Source organism: Miniopterus schreibersii, assembly GCF_964146895.1.
Source record: "Miniopterus schreibersii genome assembly, chromosome: 7".
Classification (NCBI taxonomy): domain Eukaryota; kingdom Metazoa; phylum Chordata; class Mammalia; order Chiroptera; family Miniopteridae; genus Miniopterus; species Miniopterus schreibersii.
Window position 1 is genome coordinate 65,160,762 of NC_138108.1, and position 20,151 is coordinate 65,180,912.

The window sequence follows — 20,151 nt, forward strand, 5'->3', positions numbered from 1 at the left end:
TTTTATTTTATTTTATTATTTTATTTTATTTTATTTTATTATTTTATTATTTTATTTTATTTATTTTATTTTATTTTAATTTAATTTTTATTTTTTATTTTTATTTATTTATTTGTTTATTTATTTATTTATTTATTTATTTATTTATTTATTTAATTTTTGTTTAAAATATTACACATGTTCCTTTTTCTCCCCAAAGACCCATTCCACCTTGTCCCATCCCCTCCCCAGTCCCTCTCCCCACCATTGTCCGTGCCCTTGGGTTGTGCATATTCCACTGTATTTCTTGAAAGGCTAGATGGTAAATATTTGAAGCTTCGTGGGCTGTATTTTCTCTATCACAACTACAGTGCCTTATAGTGCTAAAGCAGACATGGAGAATATATGGATGAATAGGCGTGGCAATTTTTCACAATATACAGTATATAAAGAAGCAGGTAACCAACCAATAGTCCATAGTCTCTTAATACATAATCGACACCTTTAAGCACACTGTTTAATTCAATTTAATATAGATCTATACATATATAAATATATATTATGTGTCTCGATAGGTCTATCTGGATAGATAATATATATCTGTATCTATATATATATATACACACACATATTATATCATATAGGGAAATACATTTATCTTAGGGCAACTATCTAAATGTATATATACATACATATGTGTGTATATGTGTGTATATAGATAAATAGATTGTGTGTGTGTGCACGTGTGCGTGTCAGTTCTTGAAGGAGGAAGTGCATTCATTTACATTCTAGCACAGGGCCGCATTATTGTGGAGTGGCTACTGAGAGTAGTACTGACACAGGACAGCTGTAAACTTAAAGAACATTGAAATCATGGACTCAGACCTGATGAGTTCAGTTTGTGCTAAATGCAAAAATTCTGATCAAATAATTCTATCTAAATTCTTGGTCTGTTTTTATTAATTAAAGACAGTGTGACTTTAGGCAAATTATTTAGTCTTTATAAATTTTAGTCTTCCAATATGCAGATTACCTAAATTTCAGCGTTATTATGAGGATGTAGTGTGAAAGTATGTGCCTCAGACTACAGTAAAGAGATTTTAAATGATGCTAGTGGATAATGCTTTTGAAAAGACAATTAGGTAAATCATTATACTGGGTGTGGTATTATTTTCTAGTATGTTCTCATAGAGGAAATGCTTCTATAACTCCTCATAACAACCCTATATCCACTTCAATTTATTATCTGTATACTTGCTTTTCTCCTCTCCCCGATCTGTCCTTATATATGGCAATTATAGCTACTCTAAGTGGTCCAGTAATCAGATATCTCTAATATAAATTAAAGGATTTGTTTTGACATTAAAAAAATAAGACTAGTTAGAATTCTAACTCATTTTTCCATCCCTGTACAAAGCAGGATACTTCTGGCTGGATATGATATGTTAACAGTATTGTATTATATATTTGAATCTGCTAAGAGAGTATATTTTAAAATTTCTCACCAACTCCCAAAAAGCAAAAAACAAAAACAAACACAAAAACTCCTTGAGGTGCAGCATATATACACTTTGCAGTATATACGTTCCAAATCATTACGCTGTATACTTTAAACTTACAGTGTTATATGTCAATTATATTTTAATAAAGCTAGAAAAAATTTCTGTCCTGTAGAGATGCAAATGTCAAGCAAAGAACATTACTTTGAAGACTATGGTTTTATTCCCCGGTAGGACACTTACCAATTTTACTTCAAACTTAGAACTACATAACCCTTTTCCTCTACTTCCCCAATAAATCAGCTTTACCATCAAGAAAAAGAAATCTGGTTAGGCCCTAAAATTAGGAAATTATTTTTAAGCTTATTACATTCTTATGTGCCTCTATATTTCCCCATCTTTATCTTCATATGAATTCTAATTGAAAACAAAGGTAATATTATTGTTAATAAAATAAATAATGAATTTAATTTTTTTTTAACATTTTTGCAAAATTTTATTTAAGGACTTTATTCACGGTTTTAAAGACTCCGTGCACTATTCTTTTCATTTTTTAAGACTTCTAAGAGATACCAACCTACTAATCCTACCAGCGAACAGTCACTGAATATGAATGGTGCTCTAGATATCGTGCTAAACACTTTACATTTCATTCTATTTTCATAGCATTCCTTTGTGGTAGGCATTTTTATGATGTTTTCCATGTTACTGATGAAGAAAGTGAGGCACAGAGTTTAGTTTAGTTTAGTTTAGTTTAGGTTCCCAGGAGCACCGAAGCCTCACGCGTGGCAGGAGCAGGGCCCTGTCGCTGGTGGTCTCCTTGCGAGCCAGCCCTTTCCACGCTGTGCATCCTCGGAAGAGTTTTCATTTAGAAAAACAGAGCCAACTAAGCGCACAGGTGTGGCCACTTCTACAGGCCTTACAGCCAACAGTCAATTTGTTTTCTTTTATTCAAATTTCTTTAATATGTTACAATCCATATCCTTTTAATTTATAATTGAACATGAAATATGCCCAGCAGAATCTTAGGTTTCACTGATTTACTTAATGAACTAAGTAGATTTGGTCTTTTACAAAGTAGAACCCGCAGCTTGTGGGCATGATCACGTTATTTTGCACACATTACAAGACCCTTAGCGTCTGATGTGGGAGAAGACAGCATCTAGCTCTGAGTGGCACACCGCCCCTTTGTAACTATCTAAGAAACACACAGAACCTCTGCATACGCTTCTTCAAAGTGCACCTCACACATTCCTATTATGCTGAGACAGGTTAATCATTTCAAGGTGGACTCATCAAAGCTGTTTCAAAAGACAAAGGTCAGCCCAGCTGGTGTGACTCAGTGGTTGAGCATTGACCTAGGATCCAGGAGACTGGGGTTCGACTCCCAGGCAGGGCACATGCCCGGGTGCGGGCTCGATCCCCAGTCGGGGGCACGCAGGAGGCAGCTGATCAATGACTCTCTCATCATTGATGTTCCTCTCTTCCTCTCCCTTCCTCTCTCTGAAATCAGTAAAGATGTATTTAAAAAAAAAATCAGCTTTTTACCCCACCATCATTGGAAGAACATTATTGCCTAAAACTACTTAATAGATATCCAATAGATGTTGGCATATCATAACACCTTTTCCATGGTCCATGTTACATAAGGATTTCCCTTTTGTTTTCAGTATTTCTTTCACCTTCATATTTTGCTCTCATTGTTTAGGTGATGCAATATTGTGCAATTAGGAAAAAAAAAATTTACTTATTATACATATTGGAAATTAATAATTATTCAATGTATGTAATCTAATTTTATTAAAGATAGGATTACAAAATACTACAATTGGGAGTTGGAAGTTTATTTAATCCTTTAAAATGATAATTTTAGTGGAATATTGAATGTAAACTTTGTTTTGTGTATTAACTGCTTACATAAACATTACCAAGTTTGGTAAAGTCCCTATGCTCCAATCATCTGGCTTTTAATAAAGATATATCTAGATGGTTTGACTATAGAGACCTTAAGACTATAGAGACCTTAATACAGTGAAGATTTAAAGGTTGTGTAGTCTCTAGTAGCTTCTGTTTCTTTCTGTGTTTAGAAAACAAAAATCTGTACAGTTCTGCTCTAATCAAATAGATACATTTTTTAGTTAAGAAAGAGCACATTGAATAGCTTGGAAATTCTTCTATTTTACTTGAAGACCTAGGATAAGAAAGGATGTGTTTTATAACTGTAAATAATATCTTGACATAACACTGTTTTCATTTGTGTCTTCTCTTTCCTTTAATACCTGTGAGGTAGAACCATATTGAGACAATTCAGCATTTTCCATTATTACACTCTACCTTAGTTTCCTAAAAATCATTATAATAAAGAAAATCAAAACTTCAGGTCAATGCAAAAAGATTTAATAGTTTATTTGCAAAATTGTCCCTTCTTCCACTCCCTTTCCAAATAAAGCAATAAAAGCCTCAAATCATATTCCTTCTTCATAATCTTTTTCTTGCAAGACAGTGATTTCAGTTCTGTGTAACAGATTCCATACTTGAAGCTGAATTGAGTGATGTTTTCCTTTGGTGTGGTAAGTGCAAGTAGCCTGATCTCAATGAATACTGGCTTGTGGGTGTATTGTTTTTTTGTTTTGTTTTTTTCTTGTCAAGGCTGTGAATACACCTTGGATCTCATACTGTTGAGGTCCAAGGTGAATCTAGATATTAGCACATTGAACTGATAACACTGTTCAATATAGGGTCTATTTATTAAAAAGCAGCCTGTGTAAAAATTTATAGTCTTGCAGAATAAGGACAGATTTAAGGATAATAGTAATCTGTTCTGAATATCACCTTTGAGTTCAAACAGAAGACATCTTTTCTGCCTCTCTGAACTCACAATTCTACTAATTTTCACAAAATTATAGCACATTATTCATGTTGAAAAAGCTATTATTTATATTTATACCTAATAAAGGACATTTCCCCCCCTAACTTTTTGGACATATGATTTTTTAGTCACAACTTGAATATTGTCATTTTTTATTTCACTGGCAGTACTTGATGAGGCAACTCATTCTAGTTTAAAGCATTTTTTTTGAGACAAAATATATTTGTTTAATGAATTATGTTTTTAAAGCTCAGTTCAGGCTTCTGAATAAACTGAAACAAATTAGCTGTTTTTTTTCACTCTCTCTCTGAGACAGTGCTTCAAATATTTGGTAAAAAATTAATCTTTTTTTCAGGGTAGACAGAACCTGCTTTGATTGAGTTAATTTGCTATATACAGTACTTTTGTACAGAAAATATATAATGCAAGTCTCCCATGAAATTAAGGAAATAATTTGGATCTGATTTTCCTATAAGTATCACATGGACTTAGGTATAGAGTTAACCTTTATAAAAAATTGGAAGTGTTCTCTATGTTTTTATTCCGTTTAGTAATGGTATAGTCCAAGAAAATTGCTCAGTTAGATGACCCTCTTTGGTGTAGATAGATCTGTCCATTTTAATATGAAATGCAAAGAAAGCACTAAAATAGCCCCCCCATAGGTGAAGATATAACCCCTCTCCCTGTAGTACTAAGACTAAACTTCTATTCTCTTCAATCTTATGTCCCCTGACTTTATTATGTTTATTGAATAAATGTATGTCTGTGGGTTCAGAGTTATCTCAGGTTTCTGTGATGGCTATGCACAGTCTCCATTGTCAGTACCATCAATTCCCACTAACACATATTCTTTGTGTTACCCACTGTTTCCTATAGTTTGGTCATGATTTCACAACTAGAACATGTTATATTTGTTCCTGAATTCCATCTTTAATGTATCTGAATTTCTGAATACTTATCATACTTTCAGTTGACTAAGTAATCAGTCATTTGTTTCTATAATCTGTCACTAAGATAACCATAGAACTTAGAGACTGACAGTGCAACTAAGAGGCTAGGTTATCTCTTATTATCTTTAGGAAAGATTAAAGATGCAATCTGACTTATGTTTAAAGATTTAAAAAGAATGTATTTCTCTTGGAAGAAAAAATACCATTTATTCTGAAAAAATATTCTGGAAAAAAGACAAAATATTATAGAAATCTCAGAAACTCTAAAAACTTTTCTGTTATCTGATAACTGTTGACAAGTGGACCACTTCTTCTAATGCCCTATTTAGGACTTTTTACTCCACATTTTTACCTTTTTAATTAACTTATATGAATGAAAGTATGACCAATATCAATTCTTAACTTGATTTGTGCCTGTCCAGTTGAATTGAAGGGTTGGAAATCAAAGAATGCTTTTTGGATCATATTTTTTCCCTAAATCCTCACAGAAGCTAAAAGCTCCTTATCTGAAAAATTCACATGTAGCCAGTTGAATCAATTCTAATTTTAAGTTGATCTTTCTGTTTGAGGCCCTTGTGTGTGTGTGTGTGTGTGTGTATTTCATATTATTCTCATTCCTCAGTCCTATTTTATTCACCTTGGGCAACCATACAAAAGTACTTGCTATATATCCATTTGATTCACATATATATTTTCAAATAGGTAAGTGAAACAACATAATGAATTTTATTTTTACATTTTGCTGTGCGCTCTACAAGGACCTGTAGAAATGTGTAAAACCATGGGGTTAAATTTAAGAATAATATTTAGAAAGTAAAGCATATAGTTATGAAAATTCTGTTAAAAATTTAAACACAATGAAATATAAGAAAAAATGTTAAACATTGTTCAACTTATAGTCAAAAAGTACTGTAATAATGGAATATAAAGGAGTAGTCAGGAAATAATTACAGAAAGGAACAGTTTGTTTGCATAGTTGTATATTATGAAACTTTTGATGAAATGGACACTGGTAGAGAACAATGACAGGAACAGAGAAATCAGATATCTCCAGGGGAGTTCACAGATTGGAAAGAAGCTAGACATCACAAAGATGAAATATTTGGAGTGTATTTTTTTTAACGAATAAGAAGTGATTTATATTTGTTTACTGATGAAGTTTGGAGAGGTTCTTGTAAATATAGGCATTGTGAGCCCATAAACTCAGTACAATGCTATTGCTCTCCCGAAGTGTGTTTAAAGAGTTTGTCTTCATTTAAATATCAGAGGAATTAAACTGTATTCAAGGACATCTTGAATCTATGGTTTAACCAGAGTTTGATAGGCTTAACTACTGCATTACATCTTAAAGACTTTGACATGCTCATGTATATTATAAATCTTCTGAATGGAATACAAATAGTAGCTTTGCTCTTATCAGAAAACCATTTTTTAAAAATGTTGTGCCATGGGCTTTTAAGTGTAGAGATCCAAAAAATACTGATATGCTATTTGCCAGTCACTTAGTTTATTATAGAAATAGTATAGAACCCATTACTAATCAGTAGATCAGGGAAATAGATCCTTTCAGGCATCAAAATAGAAAACAGAAAAAAATGTGTTTTTAAAAATATATTTTACCATTTCTATTTTACTTACTGTTAATTTATAGCTTAACAAATATATTCCTAAGCTTAATTTCTTCTGTTAAACTCAGTTTTGTTTTACTTTTCTATTTTATCTTAGAATGAGTTCATAATAAAATACAATTATATGCAATTTAAATTTGACCTCTCCTGATAAAAATATAATAAATGTCTGGATTTTTCTAATTTTAAATACTACATTAACTTGTGTGGTGGCCCTACCTAAAATTTTATTGAGGAAAGCATTCTTTGCTTAGAGTATTTGTTGAATACTCTTGAGTGATCTATGTATTAAGGGTGAAAAAAAAAATTTAATTCCACTTTTATTTCTGTTCTGTATCCGTCATTTCTGTCCCAGTAGCTGAAACAATAACTAATGTTGACGGGGCTAAGACAACATGATTATAGCCTTCCTGTCTGCAGTTACCCTGTGAGTGTTAATCATTTCTCAGAAGGAATCTGCAACCTGAGTGATGGTCTTCCAAAAGAGATGTGTTCATGTTCCCAGAGATTGCAATGGCTGATGTTTCTGACTTCTGACATTTTTTTAGAAACTTTGTCCCGAATTTTTTTTTTTTTCCCCCCCAGAGTATATTCCCAAGCACAAATAGTAAATCCTAAAACTTTTCTTTAGACTGAGAAGGATGCAGGATTATCTCTCTCCTAGATAAACACACTCTGATGGCATGGATTTTTCTGAGTAACAATAGGAAAAAAAGTTTGTTTTGTGACTAGTTTAAATTATAAGTAACATCAACCACAAGGGTATTTGATATCCTATTTTTAATGCACCAAATATTTCCTTTCTGCTTATGGAATGAGTTATTTCATTTCATAAATTAATCAAGAAATCGAGGTATCTATCTATATAATCTATATATGTCTATGCTATCACTTTTTTATAATTTTAATTATTATATAAAACATATAGGGGCCTGAACTCTGAAACTTGCAAATAGTTTTTAATGACCAGAAAAGTGAATTTTTTGACAACATAAGTTTGAATTTACGTAGCCAAGTCAAAACCATATATTATAACTAAATAAAAGGCATTGTGGTTTCAATTTTTAAAAAGAAGTAAAACACTTGAATTTAACAATTTATTTTTTTAATTTAAAAATAAACATCAGGCCTGGCCAGTGTGGCTCAGTGGTTGAACATTGACCCATGAACTAGAAGGTCATGGCTCGATTCCTGGTCTGGGCAAATGCCCGGGTTGTGGGCTTGATTCCCAGGAGGGGGCATGGCAGGCACAGCCGATCAATAACTCTCATCATTGATGTTTCTATCTCTCTGTCCCTTTCTCTTCCTCTCTGTGAAATCAATAAAAACATGTTTTTTTAAAAAAACATCAGCATGAGCAGTCACTAAAAGTTCATTGAATTGGAATTTTTTGCACCATTAACTGGAACAATCCAATATTACGTCACAGATTAGGAAACTGAGGCCCAAAAAAGCTACATTAATTTCTAATGTTCTATGTCTAATATCTAACACCAATTATAGTTCCCAACTCTCTATTAAAGCCCATGTCCCCTTTATTTATTTAAAAAAATGTAACATTCTCATTCTTATTCTAAAATAAAATTTTATATCTATTTTTATAAATTTTCAAAACTCAATTTAATACCTCAATTGTAATATAAAAAATATAAACTAATTTATAATAAAAATTGGACATATTCCATATGTAAATGCACAAAAATAAAGGAGAAAACATATAGAATTACTCTAGTGTTTTCACTTGTGCATAGAGTCATCATAAATGTGACAGCTAGGAAGGCAGACTCATATCAGGTGTGTTATACTGGATGGTCAAATGCTGACAGTAGTGCTCTTTGGTGATGTGATTTTCAAAACTGGTAATAAGTTCTTGACACTGTTCTAAACTAAATAAAGACATTCCTCAATTAATGATAGAAGTTGCATTCCCTCAAAAATAGGAAGTGCATAGTAAATCTGTAAAACAATATTTCGTTCATATATATTTATATATGAATTATTTTCTAGATTTAGATAATTATAAATGGGTTTCACATTTGTGACTATCCTGTAGGACATTTGAAACTTAGGCTGTGTCTCAGACAGTTCATTATACATAACTGCCTTATGTATTTATTGCTGGACTTGTAAATTCTTGGTTTCTGACCACTGAATTTCCTAGCCAACCCCTTCCACCCCTTACTCTGCACTCAAACAAAAACTCCACAAAATTTTTTTAAAACCCAGAGATGGGAGGGGACCACTTCTACTGTGCACCAGTCATGATGTGGCTTGATTGACTTCAGCCTAAAGACATTGTAATACTGGTCTTCCACCCAAGAGAAATGAAGGTTGTGGAAATAAGGATGTGGTTGTATTGCCTACATTCTATCATCTGTAACTATAATGTTTACATGTTATGACAGAGTGAATAAAATAAAGTGCATGTAACATCATGACAATGTCAAATACAGGTGCCTGAGTGAGAGAGTAAGACAGGAGTGAAAGTAATCTGAAATTGGTGTCAGATGAAAGTGTGTTATTTTCTAACTCTGGAGATAAGAGATGTGTGATTGTCAACAATTAATTTAATATTTTTGTGGTGTTTTTGTTATTTTAGCTTTATTGTTGACACTATTATAGCTGTCCCCATTCCCCACGCCCCCACTCCTTTGCCCACCTCCACCCAGCCCCCAGCGCTCCTTCCCTCTGGCCATCACCACACTGTTATCTGTGTCAATGGGTCATGGATATATGCTCCTTTGAAGTTGTTACATTTTGATTTGTTGAAAATTATTTTCCACCTCTAACCGTTTATCACTCTCCCATTGGTTATGTGGAACTCAGCTACAGCTGCCTTGGGGCCCATCTTTTTATACATTATTATGCCTAATAAGATGGTGCCGTATCTTGGTTACTTTAATCATGTGGACAGTCTTAGCATCAGACTAGAACATTCTGCTTTTTCATGTGGCAGAAATGAATAAAGTTAGGTTGTGGAGGTAGACATAAAATTGAAACCGGGATGCTCGGCATAAGTTTAATAAACTTGGGACATTTAAAAAAATCTTTCCATGCCTTAGTTTGTTTGTTTTTCTGTAAAATTGGACTAATAGTTTCTGTCTCATAGTGAATATTTTTAGGAGTTAAAGTAACTATGACATGCAATCTGGTATCCGGCAGTATTTAGTAATAAATGTGAAATCTTGTAAAACTGCCCTTAAATAATGCAGATTTAAAAATGAACCAAATAAAAATTTTATAGCTACATTTACTACACACATATATATTTGTGTGACCATGAATTATGTCAATTAGAATAAATTACAAAGCACATCATTGTCTCTTCTATAGGAATACTAACATCTAAAGAAATAGAATTTGTTTTCCATCTTTGTATCTCCTAAAGCAAATAGCCCATATCCTGCGCATTGCTGCATTCAGCAAATAGTTCCTGAAGCAATGAGTATATATAAATGAATGGATAAACTAAAAGAGAAATTATAAAATTGTTTCCTTGAATAAAATGAAAATGTAAACAGCTTTAAAAAAAGACCCAGTCAAAGCTCAGCAATTTTGAAGGCCTCAGCCAGCCATTCAGGGTAACTTTCTGAAATGTATACAATTTGACAAGATTGTTATTGCAGTAGGGTTAATAGTGTTTATTTCTAACACAATCTCCTTGATTTAAATCCGCATACATTTCAGTGGTAGTTCAACTTGGTTAGAAGCGGTCTCTCAAAAGAAAAGTGTTCCTCGAGAAGAATTATGGTCAGTACACAGGGCGCTAGTGTATTCACCCAGAAAATAATCGGTATCCTTTCGGAAAACATTTAGAATGCCAGGGGTACTGATGGATTGATTTAATATTTCTTGGAAGCTTTCAGTTTCGGGGCATCAGACAGAATTTTCAAAAGATCAGCAGCCACGTGTCCCACCAGCATCATTGTAGAATCATATACAAAGATGAAAAGAGCAGATAGGTAACAAAAGTCTTTATTTACACATGTACACACGAACACACACAGACACACAAGTTAGCATATGTCTTCCAAATTAATTTTGCTTGAGAAGTTTCCTATTTAAATTCAGGAAATTCTGGATTTCCTTACATGAACTTTTCTCTTCTCTGAATTCCTGATTCTTTGTATTTTTCTGTAGCTGATTTTAGTGTATTTCTTATTAGTTTCACATGCACAAAAACCAACATGAATTTAAGCTTCAGACAATATCTTGAATTTCCTTTCTCTGTTTGATTCTTAAAAACATGTAGAATGCCAGGAAATTGATTAAAATAATTAGTTACTATTTCAACTATTTTAAAATGGTTCAACTAGCTTACAATAAAATCTCATATACAGTAAAACTGTAAATAAATAACAAAGAATAATTTTATTCCTGAGCTTCCCAGCAGCCAAGATATTAAGGACAACCTATTTATACTGTAATTTTATTTAGTTGAAGGGAACAAAACTGGTTAACAGGACAAATAGATGTTTCTATGGCCCTAATATTTAAAAAGCTATTATAACAAGATATTTTATTTACTTGAGGAATTTTGAGAACATATAAATCTAATGAAAATCAAAATGCTAAGTAATTTTTACTAGCACATAATAACATCATCAAAAAATATGGTTGGCCATCAACTTATAAAATATATTTAAAATTTTTTAATTAGGTGATTAAAATATTAAAAGGACAAGTTGATATTTAAAAATAAATGAAGTTAGTAAGATACAAAAGCTGAGTTATTGCATAATTATTAAAGTCAAGAACTAATACAAAAAGTGGAGGGAAATGTAAATAATGTTAAGTAAAGGTGCGCATTGGAAGTAAAATTGAATAGTTATATACATGAAGGGAAACCCTGTCAAAAACAAGCAGTACTGCTCGGCTGGCGTGGCTCTGGTTGGCTGGATGGGCATCCCCCTGTGCACCAGGAGGCTGCCAGTTTGATTCCCAGTCAAGGGCACATCCCTGGGTGTCGGGCTTGATCCCTGGTAAGGGGAGAACAGGAGGCAGCTGATCAATGTTGAGCTCTCACATAGCTGTTGAGCTCTCCCTCTCCCCTCCTCTCTCTCTAAAAATCAATAAATATTCTTTAAGAAAAACAAACCAGCAATAACAGCAACAAAAACAAACAAACAAAAAAACAAGCAGTACTGAAGCCTCAGGTTAATATTTTCAACAAGATTCAAACAAAATCCTATGACCATCAATGGAGAAGCTGCAAATCTGTATAATCAGTAGTTACTTGCTGGAATGATAATTCCAGACATGAAGAACTAAAGTATCCAGTTGTTTATTTCGAGCATTATGAGCTGGAGCTGAGCACAGTGGGGATAAAGGGGCCAATCATACCACCTCTTCTATTGGCAAACTCAGAGAGCTGAGCCTAAGCAACTGTCCAGACCATCTACATGTGGGGCTGCTGAATGGTAGGGACATTAAAGGCCTCGTTAGTTGAATGAAGAATAAATGTCCCAGAATAATGTTGCCTTGGGCAGGAAAAAAGAACTTACTTGTTAGTTTATCAATAGCGTATTTGAAGACGTAGAATGCTTTCTTAATACCAAATGCACATTAGGATCTCCTAGGAATTTTTTGTAGTGCCCACCCAAGAACAATTTAAATCAGTGTTCCTGATGGAGGCATGGGATTTTAAAGCTCCCAGTTGATTTTTATGCATAGTCAAAATAGGGATTTACTATTATAAACTACGGTAACCATAAAGGAGAGTTTACATAAGTACAATCAAATATATACTAAATGAGAATATATTTTTTTAAAAATCAGTATGGGTCTCTCACTTGATTCATAATTTGTAGGAAAGTTTGCATAGGAATCATTATAATCTTGTCTTCGTGTTTCCTAGCACTCCCCCCCCCGCCAATATAGGATTCTTATCATTGTTATCAGGTGGTACACAAACACAACATTAATTTAAAGTTAATGATATTCTATGAAAAGTGACTCTACCCTTAATGCTTTTACAATCCTCTGATTGATTGAGGAAAAAGATTGAGTGTATTGCTAGGATATATTTACCAACCCTATGAACACTCCATTACTGGGGAAGGTGGAAGAGTAGAGGGAACTCAGACTACAATTTGATGGGTAATAGTATTTAATTATAGTTTGATAATATTGTTTTAGTTTCATAGTATATATTTTGAGTTGCATTCTATTATTTCTAACTGATACTGGATTTTTTATGCTAATGAGTCAATTTAAATAACAATTCAGAATAAATGACAGTAGAAGTTGCATTCAGGTAAGGACAGAAAATGTGAAAAAAAAGTAATCTCAGTCCAGATCTGTAAAGAAAAAAAAAAAAGAGCCTGAGACAAGAATTTATATTCTGATTTCTTATTAGTTATGCAATCCCAGTAAGCAGTAGTGAGGGAAAAGAGAAAAGACTTAAAAGGAGGAACAGAATATATGAAGAAACATGCTACAGAGCTGGCAGCTCCCTGGTATTCAGGGCACTGGATTCATCCCCTAATATCTTCTTCAGGGAGACCACAACAATCGCACTTTAGGACAGTTCAGGGCAAATAGCGGTGAGGAAAAGAGACAGATATTTCTGCTGGCTCTTTTCTCTTGGTCAGAAATTTGATTCATGGGTCATTAATTTTCCATCATCTTGGGGAGTTGTTGGAGTCTCCATGCACAGGCCTGACTCAAGGGCACTGTGCCCACATGAGTGTTCATCACATTAACTGTGGCAACAAACAAATAAATAAATAAATAAATAAATAGTCATGAGTTTTAGAGCCAGGTGTGGCTGAGGGTACCTGCGGTGTTATGTAAGGCATGTTTAATACAACAGTATTCAAATGATTGAAGGCTGGAAAATACTGCCTTAGCAAGGACTGCTCGTTCAGGACCAGGGACAGCGACGCCTGGGTTTATTCCGAAGCTCCAAAAATTTACAAAATTTTATACCAATACTTTGTGCATTTGAGCTGCTCCATAAAAGGTTTTTTAAATAACATCTGCCATTTAGTGGGTGATTTAATAGTTTAGTCTGCATTTTACATAATTAACACCAAAGCAGCTATTATTATTATTATTATTTCAATTTGCCAGTGAAGTAGTTGAGGTGCTGAGATTAGCTAACTTGAGGTCAGAAATCAAATCATGTTCATAAAACACAAAGGCCCAAGTTCTTTCACCTGCAGTACATCTTCTTATCATTACATGATCTTTACAAAAGTGGATGTCCTTGTATATTTCCTACCTTTTCCCCAAACCGTTTTGTCCCTAAGAAAGCATTGATATTTTTTAAATGTGTCAGTCTTATTTTGAGGACATGTGTTGCAGAAACTTTATTCTGCATTCAGATAAATTGGAGATCATGTTAAAATGCATATTCTGATTTAGGTCTGGTTTGGAATCAGAGATTATTCCCAGAAAGTCCCCATATTTTTAGTAGCAAGGTTGTAAATGTTGTTACTATAAAATGTCTGACTGAATTATAGGTGCCTGTAATATATAATACTAGTAGTAAGGCAGTCCTCAAACATTATGTGGCAGAGCTCCTTTAAATATATTAAAAATTTTTAATTCTAGAATTTCTGGTGGGGGGCATAGTGACATTGGTATGGGGGTGGATAGGGGTTGGCTATGGAGAAATGGAGAACAGGGCTTGATAACAAATACCCCTATGTTATCAAACAGGCCCAGCTTTATGAGACAGATTGAGTGAGAGAAGTAATTTTTACCTAGCTCAATAAATATTGAGTGAAAGGAAGAAAGACTTAATTATCAATGATCACTATGGAATAATGTCATAGTAAAATACTTGCCCCCTTAAACTAGTGATAATTCTTGAAGTTTGAAGACAAAAATATTAAAAGCTGATTTACTCAAGGAAGACCTTGTGTACTCCTTAGAAGTGCCACTCTATGAAAATATTAAAATACAGAAACCGCCAATTATGAAATACAAAATACATATAACTCTCCACATTTGTATAGTTCAAGTTTATTATTATTTTGCTTATGGGGAAACAGAAGTAAAAAGAAAATGCTTAAATAAGGAAACAAATCATCATTATAAAGGAGTAATGCTTAAGACTTGTTTAATTTTTAATTCATGTGAACAAAAATAGTAAATAAAAGGTTAGAACTTTTAATCGTGTTACCTTGGTTTAAATGTCTGAAGTCATTTAGAAAATTATGCAAAAGAAGCCTTCAGTTCCAACCAGATCCTCCCACTCTGTCTTCTTATATCAAATTTAAATAAAGGAAGTAGATAAAAGCAATGATGGAAGTTCCTGTCTGTAACTCGGCTCCTGGAGGCCTCCCCTGCTGATATACTGCTGGAATAAATCACACCACCAGTGCGGTTCATTTGATTTATTGTTGCAATAGATCATGACGTGATGACTGACATAAACATGTGTCCCATAGACAGCTGGGCTGCACGATGTTTTATCTCTTTCCTCATTTTCAAGTGCTTAGTTTAGAAAGTAAGAAAGAAAGCAAATTGGCAAATACAGGAGGATATTTCAGAAGCAGCCCTCCACGCAGACTATTGGAGTAATACCTTTTAAATTGAGAAGTCCCAGCTCTCTTCTTGCTTCCAGTCCTTCCCAAAGGATTGTTTAAAAAGATGAAACACACACACACACACACACACAAACACATTAACTCATATGAATTAGGTTTCGTGAATTCAGGATCTAAGCTTTTTTTTTTACTTGCATAAATACATAATGACAGACTTCACATGCATTTCATTCTTTGTCTGAGCTATTATGAGCTATCATAAAAATTGAATTCCAGACATTTAAAATCAAAGTAATTACCCAATTAGCTCTTATACCCCTACTTTAAAAAGAAAAGCATTTATGTACAATAAGTACAATCATTTTTTAAGGATTGATGCTGAGGTGTAAGTTATCTCTTTTGGAAGCAAAATAATCAGGTGAGTAAATAATATAATTGAAATACAACTATTAGAGTAAATGTGTGTCTAAAACCAAACTGGGCTAAACCACTGTCAGTCCCCCCAGAGGTAGCCCACTTCTTGGGTCTGTGTTATATGACAGACCCAAGATGTTATAATGCAGAATGCCATAAACAATTAAACGAAACAATACTCAGGGATGGTGCAATAGGAGTGTTGCAAATCTGGGGATTTGGGGGCAGGAAGTGGGACGGGTTTGTTGACTGGAGAATGAATAATCTTAGAAGCTGATCTTAGAACACAAATGGTGAAAAACACTGTTCTGAATATTTGGCCTCAAGAGTGACTTGATGCTGCTAGTCTGGTATCTTCAGGTGGCACAGTTAGGTTTTATGAAACTACACTCCAAGTTTGAGTAACCACCCTCTGGAAATGAAACACTTCCTCCTCTCATAACAATGTTGGGCTGGTTGCATGCTTTCTTAGTTTCTTTCTCTAATATCTTCATAAAGAAAGTAAAAGTTTTCCCAAAGTGAGTAGGAAAGGAAGGCTTGGGAGTCAATGCATTTTCTGGAAAACTTACAGAATTAGGAATTGTGTTTTAAACATCTGAGCTAGAGTTATTAGCACAAGTGCTCAAGTGACCACAAGCATGGGTTCAGTCATTTTTCAATCCTAAGTTATAAGATGATGAAGAATTTTCCCGGGCTGCAGCATCACAGGGGGGGACCTTGGACATTTACACATCCTGCTGGTTTCTCAGAGATACTGCATTTCAGAATATCAACCGTACCGAGATCAAGTCTTGTTCGTTCTTGTGATTCCATCTCTCATGGCCCCTTCCTGCTATGCTGAGCCTACTCTTGCATTCTTTTTAGCCTGTTTTGGGGGCTATGTTCTTCCTTTATTGTTTCCTTTTCTTTCTACTTGATATTCACACAGAATATTGAAAGTAACCAATTATGAAATACTTGGAAGTAAACATAAGATATAATTGAACATGAGAAGTTATGGCATGGTTAACATAAATGCAGTAAATCTACTGCAAAACATACCTTACATGTATCAAAAATACAAAATCACACACACACACACATACACATGCACCATTAATGTACTTAATCATGTCTGTATGGACTAATCATGTTCATATGGACTACTCATGTCTGATCTATTAGGAAGACATTATAAGGCCTTATATCTGCTTATAAGGAGTTAGCATTTATTTTGGATAATATAGCTGTTAGAGTTAGAAGTGCTCTTAAAGATTATACAGACAAGTTCTATTAATTAAGAAATTAATAATTTGCTTAGAGTTGCACAGCTAGTTCTGCCTCTGTTCCTCAGAATCTACATACTTAGTTTTGGCCAGTTTTCCCTTGACAGGATCAGCAATGTTCTATGTTATGAAAACATTACAGGGCCAAATATATCATTTGCCGGTCCCTAGTTAAGCATCAGGGATAGCTAAGATGAAAAGCTGAAGGTAAAGTTACAAAGTTCAACACTATGATAATTTGCCAGAGTTATTTAGAGAAAATTTTATTTTATTTATGTACAAGCTACTACCTAATCATCTACAAATGTTAATTTTTAAAATTATAAATCTAATGCTTCAAAATTCATTAATTGAGCAATACTGCTAATTTAAAGAATTGTTTTTCAATGACTTAAGATTTGTGTTAACATTTGGGTAATATTAAAGCCACCAGTTAGTTATCCAAACTCAGTTAAAAGAAGAAAGTTTTATTATCTAACATGAATGCCAGAAGGTGATTTATATGCTGAATAGTTCAGAGTAGTATGTCCTTGAACAATTGTAACTGCTTATTTTTTGTCATCTTCCTGGCAGCCTCCAAATTGTAATGCTTAATGATTCAACTTAAATTAACTAAAATGAATCCTTGTGGAAAAACATAATACCTGCCTGGTACAAGGGAGCTGATTATATTGCCTTCATTTACACAGAAGTTATTCATAATTCACTGACACCCTCTCATTAGTAACTTTTGCTGCTTTTTTCTTCTTCTAAGCAAATGGAAAAAAATATAGCTTTGTGCAGGTGTTCATGCTATTTATGCCATATTGAGGAGAGTGGTCAAAATGCTGCAGCCAGCTCATGGAAATATCTAAATAAGACTTAAACAATTACTCAAAGGGCAAGAGCACTTTTGAGGATATATAATAGTGTTACTTCAAACAGTGTGTCTCCAAACATTTATCTTTCATATGAATTTTATGAAATAGCTTAAAATGCAGGGCAAATGACACTAAAGAAAAACAAATAATGACTTGTAGCAATATTAAATTAGAGCAGAGCATGGCATTTTATAGACTATTTGAGTGATATTCTAGTCGTCTCTTACCTGTGGTGTCAGTTACCCACAGCTAACCAGAGTCTGAAAATACTAAGTGGAAAATTCCAGAAATAAGCAACTCAGTAAACAATTCATATGTTTTAAATTGGGTGCCATAAAGAGTAGCATGATAAGATCTCGTGCCATCTCTCTTTGTCCCTGAATGTGAGTCACCCTTTGCCCAGTCTGTCCACTCTATGTAAGCCCCTGACTGTTAGTCACTTAGCAGACTTCCGATCAGTGACTGTCACAGAATCACAGTGCTTGTGTTCAAGTAGCTCTTATCTTATTGTTATAATTTACTATTTTATTATTAGTTATTGTCGTTAACCTCTTATTGTGCCTATTTTATAAATTAAACTTTATAATACGTATGTATATGTAGAAAAAATACATAGCCTATATAAAGTTTGGTACCATCCACACTTTCAGGCATCCAATATCTGCCTGCATATAACGAGGGACTAATTTATATACTTTTAAAATCCTTAATTAAATCAAAGACAGGACAAGAGATGAAAAGTGTCAGAATTTGAAATACAGATAAATGCATATTAACATGTAGAGAGTAAAGCATTGAATTTTAAAACCACTACAATAATGGTAATCATTCCCTTCATCACCACATTTTTCTTCTTTTCTATTATAAAAGATCTAATTTATAGATACATTAGTACAAAATCTATTTAAAATGTGCAACTTAATTATTTTTACTCTAATCTCTCCTTGGGCTAAATACTTTCAATTGTGAGGAGTTGTTAGACCAAAGGCTGAGTTGAAATGCCTGCTAGAAAAATCACAGGAGTAAGAACTTTCCGATTGGGTTATCATTTTAATAGTAGTGGGTTAATAAGATGGCCTTCTAATAACACACTGACTTGGAACTAGTCGATTTAGTGGTTTCATGTAGATTCTGTTGTCTTTTTTTTTAATTTATCTTTATTGTTGAAAGTTTTACAGATACCCCCTACTTGCCCCCACCGTTTTGCTGTGATTGAGAGATCTACCTCTCATTCTCTACCCTTTCTTCCATGGAGTGATCTTCATCAAATCCAAAAATACCCAACTTGGAACAGAAAAAAAGAGTTCAGTAGATTCTATAATTTTTATTTAGATATTTAAACAAATCTAACTCAAGGCTATTTTTCTTAAATTTACAAGTTTTATGTGATTTGTGCTTCTTGTTATGTAAAACATAAAATCCTCGGATGTCATGCAAAATTCTCCATAATTTATTGGGAAATAAACACTGAGCAATAATTCTATTAGTGAAAACACTAAGACTGATTATTATAAGATTGATTATTATTTTTAACTTAAAGTTTCTTCATTTACTACTTTTTTAAAAAGTGGAAGAATTTCATTTGAAAATTTAATTCCTATAAAAGTAAATATACTGTGGCATAATTAAAACAAACAAACAAACAAATAAACAAACAAAAAATAGAAATCACCTGGCTGGCTTGGCTCAGCAGTTGAGCATCGATCTAGGATCCAGGAGATCGAGGTTTGATTCGTAGTCAGCGCACATGCCCAGGTTTTGGGCTCGATCTCCAGTGGGGGGCGTGCAGGAGGCAGCTGATCAATGACTCCCTCTCATCACTGATGTTCCTATTTCTCTCACCCTCTCCCTTCCTCTCTCTCTAAAATTAATAAAAAATATATTAAAAAAACCAACCAAACAAAAAACAAAACAGAAATGAGTAATCTTTTCCCATAGAAAAGGCATGTGGTAAATTGGCATAATTTCATGATTTTTTTAATTACTTATTCAAAAAATAAATAACTTCTGAGGGTAAAAGGAATTATTGCTGCTTAGTTATAGATATAAAATAGAAGGTTCTTAAATTCTTATTTTAAGTATTTTAACATTGCATGGTTTAAATTATGCGGGGGGTCATAGTATAGGTCTTAAAAATTTAATTCAGAAAACCAAGTATCTATACAACAATTTTCTTATTAGATATAATA

At 33.4% G+C, this 20,151-nt stretch overlaps 1 protein-coding gene across 1 annotated transcript in view; it reads left to right on the forward strand.

Moving 5' to 3' along the window:
• The window catches only part of LRP1B (LDL receptor related protein 1B), a 1,542,074-nt gene that overhangs the window by 1,254,687 nt on the left and 267,236 nt on the right, over positions 1-20,151 (forward strand). The gene's annotated exons all lie outside the window — the stretch shown is intronic.